The sequence below is a fragment of the Meles meles genome, chromosome 3 (assembly GCF_922984935.1).
Source record: "Meles meles chromosome 3, mMelMel3.1 paternal haplotype, whole genome shotgun sequence".
Taxonomy (NCBI): domain Eukaryota; kingdom Metazoa; phylum Chordata; class Mammalia; order Carnivora; family Mustelidae; genus Meles; species Meles meles.
In genome coordinates, this window is record NC_060068.1 from 115,694,874 (window position 1) to 115,703,299 (window position 8,426).

Sequence of the window (8,426 nt, forward strand, 5' to 3'; positions counted from 1 at the left end):
CTCAATCTTGTCCATGAAAGATGGAGGGAATTTCTCAGGTTGCTTTTACTGGATAAATGATTCAATTTCTAAGTAAGCATTCACTCCCTCTCAATGTAGCTCACTAGGAAGATTAATATCATCACAAAAGATATATGCCTTCCCACAGACAAGAACAGACAACCAGGGGGGAAAAATACCTAGGAACCTGTTACTAAAAGACAATCTAAGACACTGTTGGAGATACCACAGTAAGAAGATTCATGATTTTCATTTTCTTCAAGTGGTTTCTAGGTGATCCGATCCATTTTTATAAAATAAACAGTCGAGCTACCTCCAGAATGTAAGCTCCACAAAGTTAAGGACTCTTACTCTCCTATAAATGAAGATGTCTTTGGAACATGAAAAAACCTAACTTGAGTCAAACTGCTCAGGATAAGGGCAGTGTTAAAGCCTTATTTCCACAGTGTGCCCCAAGGGGGCGCCATAGAGCTGGTGCAAGTGTTTCGTGGCTAGGCTTCAAGTATGATTGTACGGTGATACGGATCTTTCCAGCCCTCTGAACAGCCAGAGCTTTGAGTATGTTGCCTCTCCTGGACAAATGTGATCAGTTTACCCCAAAGTGTCTTGCCGTTGTTAGCTTTTCATTTCTATTCCTGCTATGATACAAAGACTGTAAACCACTGTGGTACCATGACCAAGATAAATGAGCCTGTTACTCATGATGAACAGGTGTGACCTTTTGGCCCCTTTGACAAAAGAACCTTCATGTACACTGGATTGCAGCCTCATCCACATGCATTAGCTTTCCAGCGTGTTCCACAAGGCTAATAAACTGAACTGCTCAGTTGAACTGGTTTATTTGTCTCGAGGGAGAAAGAGAACTCCACTTACACAATAATAAGGATCTTTTGGCTTCTCAGGGCTACCTCTTGCCTCATTATGGTGAGCCACGCTATCTGCATAAACAAAGTTAATTATTTTTATTTTATGTGATTGGAAGGCATACAAGTAGTTCGTTAAAAAAAAAAAAAAAAAACCTGCTTTCTTTTGGGTCTAAGTTAAAGGGGAACCAAGTCCCTTGAGGCACACCAAGTTAAAGTATCTTCTGTCAAGAGAAGACATTCTGCCCAGTTGGATTAGACTGAGAGCTCTACAGACTTGACACTGTGTTAATTGCTTTATAAACATTTTATGGAGTTTGATAACAAAATCCTGTCCTTTTCTTGCAGCTGAACAGTGACATAATTCATCTTATTCCAGGTGATCTCCGAATCACCTCGGGTAAGACATCTGGCGGAAACATTCTGTACCGTATTATGGGCCTGTACAGGCCTGCAGGTTGGGGACTGACTCTTCTCTCTACCCCATCAGAATCACTTTTGGGTTCTCTGTGAAAGCACAGTAAGCGTGCATGCTTCTACTCCTACTTATTATTTTTTTTAACACTTTGGCTGTCTAGACAGATGAAAAACCACAGAGCGAAGGGCTGTGTAACCAAGGCATTTATTTATTAAAGGACAGGCATACAAAGAATATGAAGTTTTTAGAGGAAAATACCACAACTAAAAGACCAACTCTCCATTCCACTCTCAAGAGGGGCGAGTGGAGAGTTAATGTAAGTAATTACAAAACAATCCTACCACCTAGATGGAACAGCTAACAGTTTTGGTGATCCGCAAAATTCTCCCAGTGTCTTTCTGAGGTATCCGAGGATGACACTGTGAACACAACTGAACTAAGGCAGTGATCTTCAACCCTGGCAGCACATCAGCCTCGCTTTGGAAAGTGTTTAAAATGCTGATGCCCCAGAGGCGCCTGGGTGGCTCAGTGGGTTAAAGCCTCTGCCTCCAGCTCAGGTCATAATCCCAGGGTCCTGGGATTGAGCCCTGCATCGCGCAGGGAGCCTGCTTCCCTTCCTCTCTCTCTGCCTGCCTCTCTGCCTACTTGTGATCTCTGTCTGTCAAATAAATCAATGAAATCTTTAAAAAATAAAAAAATAAAAAAATAAAATAAAATGCTGATGCCCGGGACTTAGCGCTGAACAATTATTCAGTTAGAATCTCCCATGACAGGGCATGCATATGAGTACATTTTTACTCCTTGGTGATTACAATGGGGACCCATGGTTAAGAACCACTGTGCTAAGGATTAAAAATGATGTCCGGTGATTCTCCAATTTCGACCCACCGAAGAATCACCCAGGAAGCACAGGGTAGGGCTTGCAATTCTGTATTTGCCACAGGCATGATGGCCATGATCTGAGGGGCATACTGACTTAGCCAAGTCTTCAAGCACTGGTTCTCCAAGTGGGCTGCACACGGCAAATAACCTGGGGAGTTAATACTGCAAAGTGTCTGGGTCCTTCCATGGAGATTCTGACTTCCTTCACAGGGGGCATGCTCTGGGTATTGGGTTGTAAGAACTTACCAGGTGATTCTAATAGGCAACAAGCTCTGAAGCCACTGCCTTAGCTTCTGTGGAGTGAAACAGCAAAGACTAGTAAGCCAGGAATGAAGAGGGATTAGAGAAGCATTGTGTTTAAGTGACAGGTTGCACATATATGTCTCATGGCCAATGGAATGTCTGACAAGTCGTGCTTTTCTTTTCTACAGGATTTGGAAGCTCTGCCATCACTGAGCTTGCATTCCCCCGTGGTAGCAAGCAGGTGGGACCACGTAGAGTCGGCCCCTTTAGACCATACGTGCCCTTTCCTCCATGCCAGCCTACCAGCCCCATTCCCTTCACTTGTATTCCTTGCCTTGCCCTGCGGGCAGTTGAGTTGGACAGCCTGGGGTTCAGCAAAGCCTACTGCACCTGGACTCCAGGTCACTGGGTTCAACGAGCAAGTCCCCAGCAGAGCTTGCTTTAATCAAGAGTGACTGTACACAAAATGAAAAATTAGTCTCTTCAGTTTTTAGACACTGTATATGCATTGACGAGCTGCCCTTCCCATACATGGTATTTAGAATTAAAGGAGAGAGTTAGGGATGAAGCCCTTGAAACAGGTCACACATTCCATCCCCGGGCTCCAGGTTCTTACCCTCTATTTGTGGGGATAGTAACAGACCTGTCAAGGTTTTGAGAATCAGAGATAGACATCAAGCCCCTATTGAAGTGCTGGACTCCTAAACAAGTGCTCAATCGACATCAAGCTGCTGTTAGCCACTTTGTAGCTCTGCTGCCCTTCACCTATGCACTGAAGCTGGGTAGGCCCTGTGCACAGTGAGCTTGGTGCAAAATTTCCTATTCAAGTAAAGGCCAGAAAATATTTTATCAAATCAAATCAAACTAATCACCCACTAAGCACTAACAAAATTAAAATGAGAATGGGTTTTGGATGCACAAAGCTCTAACCCATATGGGGGGAATCTGTCATCTGGCATGCCCTAATGGTGTCCAGTATGTCATCTTTGTACAGACCATGCCCCGTGCCCTTTGTTTCATCTATGGCTAGACAGAGGCCCTTCGGAAAGAACTGTTCCCTCTTCTCTCAACTAACCCCACTGGGAAGACTTTCACAAGGAAGGTAATTATTAAAGCAGTATTCAAAAAATGAACAAATAAACCCACATACACGCATTCCAGAGAAGTCTTGGTAGCTGATGTTGGCTGGCGTTATTTTTCTTACGTGTTAAAATAGTTCGGAATCTACACTGTCTATCAGTGACCGAACAGCTGTTACTGGAGAATGTTAATAGAAAGACAGCCCTATGCACCTGGACTACCCATTTCCCACATCCCAATTAGCTAAAAGTGTTAAAATTTGGATTGTACACAATCAATAATGACAGGATGGTTTATTTTTCCAGAACTGTGCTTCATTATTTTGCGAGTTAGTATGGATTAAAATCACTGAACGCTTTCCCACATACCTTTCATTTTTATCTTTATTAGATCTTTCAGCAAGTACAAGTGTTCAAGAGGTAGAGGAGACTAAACCTACTTCCAGATGTTTCGATCCACCAAGCTGTACTGTATTATTCAGCAAAAGTGCCGTATTCACAGAATTTACTTCTGTCAATTTAAAATAAACACCCATCAATGTGTTTCAAAAAAAGCAACCAATGAACTCATCCCTTTGTTCTTGAAAAACAAATTTTCTAACAGGGCCATCACTCTAAAGTTTTTCTAAGCTAGTTCAGACATTCCATAAAGATGGCCGTGTTTTAAATGCTCATGACACCCTTATGCCTTATCCAATCACTGCATTTTTTTATGGTATTCAAAGAAAAAGAAAATGAGGTAGTATTTCTTAGTCATGTATTTATAATTGTGTTTTCATTTTCCAAGATATATTTCTTGAAATTACAAAGGGCATCCTTGATTGAACGATTACAATGATTCATTTTCTCTTCTAAGAATCCATTTAACACATGAAGGCAATCAGCCGTACTATGTGTGCACCTGCTCGGTTATGCGAAAAGGCTCTAAGGCTCATTTTTTAGCCTTAGGCAGCCTGTGTTATTTTAAATGAAGGTTTTCAGAAAATGCTAACACCTAGTAAGTAGATGAAGGGGTAGACAATTTTGGGCATCTCCCCTAACTCCACATCCTATGGGAGAGAACCAGGAGATCTCTCACAAAGTCCTGAGGGCCACCACAGAGAGAGAGCTAGCCCAAGAACCAGAACCCAACAAACTCCGTCTACTCTTTGCCCTGCGGCATGCCCCAGCCAGCTGTGGACAGATACAGTCCTTCTTGGGCTCCCCCGGGGTGATGTGCCGTTTGTCCAGGACCCTGAACACTTCCACCCAGGCCATTTCTCAGTGTTGTTTAGGCTGCTGGTCACCTTGAGAGAGGACCCTGAGAACTCCTTTTGGGTGAAGAGCAGCCTTGCTTACGTAGCTTGCTATGAAAGCTCAGGGTGTACCCACTGAGCCTTCCAGCCAGCACACACTTCATCACCCCTGGATGTAAGCTTAGCTTGTAAGTACAGTAACATCAGCTCTGAAGCCTGGCAATGAATTCAGCTTGAAATTCGTGTTTACAGCTTGTTATAGCAGATGATTTGATTAGAACTACTCAGAATATGGAGTAAACAACATAGCAAACAAAAGCATTCAAGGACTCTAGTATATGTGTGATCCCATTACTCATCATTCCAATAAGTTCTTAGGCTATTTTTGGTCCTCATCATTCAGGTCTCAGAAGACTTTATATTTCACGGACCTTCGAGCCAACTAAAATATTCAAGTGCTTAAGAGATAGCTTCAGTCTTAAGTATATTTTGTTATTGAAATAAGCAGAAATTAATTTTTCAAAGGCAATGAGCATTCACCATAGCTAAGCTATTTACCTCTGGAAGTTTTGAACACACAGGTTGAGTGAGTCGATAGAACAATTTCCAGCGAAGAAAACTGTATTTTGGAAGACAAATCTTAAAGCAATTTAATGAATGTCTCAAGGACGTTTAAAGAGAGTTGACCTTTAGTGAAATTCTTATGTTTCTCAAGGAGCTCTCTAAAGAAATTAAATATTTAAAGTAAAAAGTGAAAGTCTTCAAAACAAAAACCTAGCTATTTATAGAAAATCTCAGAGCGCAGAGAAAGTTATCTATACAAAGAACGAACTTGGGCGTAAAGAACTCCCCCTTGCCACCCATGCTTTAGGCGTCATTACCGCCTCAGGTTTCCCTAGTGCCTGGAGGAGGGTGTGTGGCTCACAGGACAGCAGGAGGGAACATGGCAGCAACGTTCCTGCACATTCTAAATTCCAGGCTCAAATCTGTAGTCAGAATCTCAGTAATGACCTTGGGCAACTTACTTACTCACCCAGGTCTGCATTTATGCAACAGGGCTATAAGGACTCAGTTCATATAAAGTACTTTGCTACCTACCTGGCACATTTCCCAAGATGACGGGCACTCAAACAAACGTTGGATTTAATTCACTCTCAAAATCTGAAGCATAGGGTTTACAACTGCAAACGAACCCTACTCAGGATGCAGTGTAGGCCGATCTCTTCGTTGTGCAGACAGGAAATCTGCTCCAGGTGCCAAAGCTAAGGAAGTACGAAGCCAGGTGCCCCATCTCCATGCACTGCAGGAGTGGGGGCTACTTTGCCAGTAAGAAAATCTCCCGGGGCGCCTGGGTGGCTCAGATATTGGGCTCTGGTCATGATCCCGGGATTCTGGGATTGAGCCCCGCATCAGGCTCCCTGATCAATGGAAGCCTGCTTCTCTCTCTCCCACTCCCCCTGCTTGTGTTCCTTCCCTCCCTCCCTCTCTGTCAAATAAACAAATAAAATCTTTAAAAAAAGAAAATTTCCCGTTCTTTTCTGCCAACTCCGTTCACAAACAACCCCAACCATTTTTTTTTTTTTTAATTTGAGCAGAAAGGTATGTGAGACACCCCCGCCCCCAACCGCCCCAAACAGTGGTGTATGGAAACCATGCTACCTATCTGCAGGAATAAATTGCTAAAATGCAATACTGACATCATAAGATGCTTATTTTTGCCAAATTTGCTAAAATAATAAAGCGCTTATTTACTGGCAAATTAACAATACAGCCAAGAAGCTTCTAACATTTTGGGTGGCAGCTAATAATTTTCACTTGTGTTCTTCGTAGGTAGCATGCATTCCTTCTCGGGTCTTAATTTCTTAAAAAAAAATTAAGAACTCCCCATTTCCAACTTGTAATTTACAAAGTATTCCACATTTTCGGCTGAGGCTACCAAACAGGCTATTCTGAAAGCACACAGGCATTTTCCGCCCAATTCAAAGCTGCATGTATTCAATATACATCAACAATGAGTACTTGTGTATTAACTGTATGTTCGGAGACACATCCCCTTTCATTTCTCGCATTTAGTGCCTGAAGTGGGAGGAACAATTTAACAAGGAAGCAGCTGCAAGAACAATGAACCAATCTAAAGCCTAGCAACTCGTAAGAGTTCTGTAGTAAAATACACTGTGCAACCAACAATTATATCAAGAAATCAAGCCTCATATGACAGGTGTGCTCTAAGTTGCCTCTTTGCTGCTCTGAGAAATACAAAAAGCCAAAAGGACAAGGAAAAATGCAGTATTAACCATAACAACTACAAGACATTCATTTTCCCTCCTTGCCCCACTTTTCTGGAAACAAATTAGTAAGAGCTCATTGGAATGTAAAATACAGACATTATTTTATTCTCCCGAGAGCACCCCACTTATTTCCTTCCTCCTTTTCTTCATATAAACATGGTTACAAATTAAAAAAAAAAAAAGTATGTTTCCCATTGCTGTATAACCAATTATCAGGAATGTAGTGACTTGAACGTATTACCTTCCAGTTCTGCAGGTAGGAGTCCGGGAACATCGTGACGGCATTCCCGCTCAGGATCTCTCAAGCCAGAATCAAGATGCCAGCCAGACCCCGTTCTTCTCTGCAGCCTCTGGAGAGTATTCTTCCAAACTACTCACACTGTTTGCTGAATTCAGCTCTTTGTGCTTATACAACTGAGGTCCTCGTTTCTTTGCCAGCCACTACATTTCTGAGGGTTGCAATCCCATCCATGTTCAAAGTCAGCAGCAGAGCCACCCCCCAACCCCAGGGAGTGGGGGATCCCTCTCATACTCAGGATCTCTTTGCTCAGGAAGAGCCGAGTCCCTTTTAAAATCTCTACTCATTAGCTACAAGCCACCAAGCCAGTCTATCTTAAGGGGCACTGATTTGAAACTTCAATCACCTGAGCAAAAACCCTTTCCTGCTACACTGACACCCGGAGGTTTAATTGCCTGCGCACGCACGCTCCCACACCACAATGGGAACTAGAGGAGCCATTTCGGAATTTTGTTTCCTACGGCCAGCAAACAGGGACTAGAGTCTATCCAATAGGAATTATTAGGTTATTTTTCCTGAACCAGCATTTTGGATTTTAATCTCTTCTAAAAATATAAACTTTCTTGATCTGTTCAGCCCTAACAGAGAAAGAAAAGCAACTTGGAAACCAGAATTCTAAAAGCCAACGGCAATTCTTTTCAAATTCCATTTCCATCGCATCTAAATAATTGATAATTCCCATTATGGGAGCCTAGTGATTTTTAAATTCTTTTTAATCAAAGGTTAGTTGTTGATAATTAGGCTCTGTGGAGGATTAAGGAAGCATTAATGATGTGTGAATATTGATTTATAGTTATTTGACAATGCAAATAATTTCTGTGTTACCAGCCATCCTCCTGAATTACTTAAGAAAGCTGTCCGGAGGGGCACCTGGGTGGCTCAGTGGGTTAAAGCCTCTGCCTTCAGCTCAGGTCATGATCCCAGGGTCCTGGGATAGAGCCCTGCATTGGGCTCAGCAGGGAGCCTGCTTCCTCCTCTCTCTCTGCCTGCCTCTCCGCCTACTTGTAATTTCTGTCTTTCAAATAAATAAATAAAATCTTTAAAAGAAAAAAAAAGAAAGCTGTCCGGAGAGAAATAAGACTAGACTGAAGACAGCAGGCCCAGGGAGAGAGAGAGCACT